The 3037-nt window shown below is 39.5% G+C and overlaps 1 protein-coding gene across 3 annotated transcripts in view; it reads right to left on the bottom strand.

Moving 5' to 3' along the window:
* The window catches only part of chl1a (cell adhesion molecule L1-like a), a 51332-nt gene that overhangs the window by 31422 nt on the left and 16873 nt on the right, over window positions 1–3037 (bottom strand). The window lies entirely within an intron of this gene.

Genomic DNA, 3037 nt, shown 5'->3' on the forward strand with positions numbered 1-3037 from the left:
AATTTTCTAGTCATGTTATTAAGTCTCTCTGCTTTGATGGACACATTGTTTGAAAGAAGACAAATTTTCCAACATTCTGGGAAAAAAATTATGAGTGAAGAGTGAAATTTGTGGTCGTGAAGACAAGTTAAAGTTATTTTTTTAGTTTTTGAGCTTCTCCCACTCTAGCGGTGATGTCATCCACTCTAGCCCTGAACAATATACACATCCATTATAAACTCAAAAATTGTCAGAAAAAAGCATAAAACTTAAACTGTGATAACTTGAAAGCTGTAGAAGATATCAAAAACTTGAATATAAGTTTAATAGTTGAAAGTCTTGTGAAACATTTAAAGTTTGAACTAGTTTGCCTAAGTAGTTTAAGTTCAAAGAGACTGAAGTTTTCAAGGATTTGAGCATTGTCTCCATTCATTTGGATGGCAAAAAAAGTGACAGAAAAAGCTTTATATTTCCAATATTATAAATATCAAAAAGTTGAATACAGGCACTCTTTTCCTGAAAAAGCTGTATGTTTTGATACCTGAATGGTTTCTGTAGCACAAAGTATGAAGGAGTAGTTAGGTGTGAATGCTGACTCAGCATTCACACTAACTAAAGACAACCAGAAGAAAAAAAACATAAATAAGATCTGACAATATGAAATCCAATCAAATCTATACACTTTGCAGGGTTTTCATATGATAATCCCAATTAAAATACATTGAAGATCTTTTCTGTTTCGCTTTGATAATTTCATTTCAAACATGCTCTGCCTCAGAGTCAGAACATCATCTACTGAATGAATTTGAAGGCTTAGCGTTCAAAGGCAGAACTGTCACAAAGGAGTAGTAGAAAATATCAGAAAAGGCCTAAAAGAACCTGATATTAAATATTTATTTATTCTTAATTTTGACTTTAATAGAATTAAATAGGATTAATTAAACTTCAGCCATTTGCACATTAGGGGCCCTATCTTTTCCCATCTAGCGCCCACGTTGTTTAAATAGCAAATACACTTGTGCCCATCTGAGCACCCATGAGCATGTTGGTCTTAAAATGAGGTGTGGTCAGACGCATTGCTGGCACACTGCTATCTTGAGGCAGCGGAGAGTAACAAACAAAAACCTTGGAGAGTGACCAACAAAAACCTGTCTGAAGTCAATGGCAAAGGATTTCAGGGCTCATTATCAAGATAGTAATATGCGCCATAGACAGCTGCACAACACACGTACACTTCTGCACAAGCAAAATGTGACGAAAATGCGCTTCAGATGTTTGGATAAGTCAGGTGTAACATTACAATACAGCCCTCAATAGGTCGGAGCATTCTTTGTAGCATATTGTGTGTTGTATAACATTTTCATGAATCATTGATTTCTCTTGGACATAAATGAAGCTCTACAGAGAAGTGTTTTTCTTACAACATGGTTAATCTGCCACAGTGTTTCCCATTCAACCTTTTTTAGCTAGTGTTGCACACTGGAAGAAATGCATTAAGGCAAAACATAATTGTCCTTTAGGTTTTCCTGGAAAATTCAGTCCTTTACATAGAAATCAGTCCACAGGCCGTTATAGGCAACTGAGAAAGTCCAGGAAAGTCTTTTTGTTAAATTACATTCCAATCCATTCACATGTTGGGAATAAAAAAGTGATTGATACATTTAAAATGCTTCACATTCTTACATATTCTACCTTTGACTGATGCAAAATTTCCTATTGAGGATGTTTAGCATCAGCCGATGCTCATTGTTGTGACGTCGTAGCACAAGCAGAGTACTTGTCTGGAGATTACCCTTTGAACTGTAAAGCTTGGGTGGTGGCATTGCATGGCATGCTTACAGTAAACCCGACTGGCACAAAGGATAAGCTGCTGTCTGCTACGATCACTAGATCCAAGATGGCAGACTATAAATTGGTCTAAGCCCGTCAGTATTTCACGGCTTAGTTCTCACAGTGCTGAGACTGTGGCGGCAGCACAGGCAATGCCAAATGGGTTCACCCTCTAGCTAATCCTGCTATCAGGAGAATGAAGGCAGGGAGATCCAGCAGTCATACAGTGTGCTGCTTAACAATGACTGAGTGCTACTCAGGGTTCTTCTAAGGACACAAGGCTGCATGTGTTGTGTCTTCTTAGTGAGAAAGGTTAATGTGGTAATTGTTGTAGACTAGATTCAGGATTAAGCTGCTTGACTTAAGAATCAATTAAACAAATTGAGAGATCATAGTAACGCATTATTTGCAATAAGGGCTTTTTGTGAATAGGATTGAATGGTACACAAAGCTGGTTAGATGTTTGTTCCAGTGGAGTAAACATACATTTTCATGTTGTGATAAAGCTGTAAGCCTCTCTCAGTCTCAGTCTGGTGCTATTTTTACTATAGATTGCACACACACACACACACACACACACACCACGCATGCACGCACGCACGCACGCACACACACACGCACGCCTGCACACGGATAACATTTTGCACTATTGCACAGGCATAGGTTACAACTTAACTGACAGTGTTGTGATTTAAATCACAGACAGAAAACCACATCAGACCAGTAGAGTCCTTGTTAGGTAGGAGGCGCACACTCCTCCAGTGACATGAGAAGTGGGACCTTTTATCCAGATTTGTCTTGATCCTGACAACACAGCAACAACCAAATGGACGACTTTCATTCACGTGCAGCAAATCCACTGCCTGGTGTACACTCAACAAACCTTGTGGGTTAGGCAAATTACTAAGCTGTATGCACACGTGGAGAACTGCAAACCTGCCACTTTAATGAGAACTCAAACAAGGCCGACACAGTCTGTTTAAAAGGCAAAATCCTTAGAGCATAAAATGGGGTGGAGTCCCTATGTAAACAGGTAACAAAGCATTTGTTTTGGGAAACCAAGAGATCTATTACCTGAACACATGGCAGATCACAGCCACAAATCTGCAGGGATTGTGTTTCCTAAGCCAATAGTTGGCCAGGGCATGAAGAGTGTGACTATTACACGACTAATCCCTGCCAACACACACTATATACAATGACCCCCCCCCCCCCCCCCCCCCCCCCC

The sequence above is a fragment of the Seriola lalandi genome, unplaced genomic scaffold (genome assembly GCF_002814215.2).
Source record: "Seriola lalandi dorsalis isolate HSWRI2012SDOR001 ecotype SW California unplaced genomic scaffold, Sedor1 jcf7180002054861, whole genome shotgun sequence".
NCBI lineage: Eukaryota > Metazoa > Chordata > Actinopteri > Carangiformes > Carangidae > Seriola > Seriola lalandi.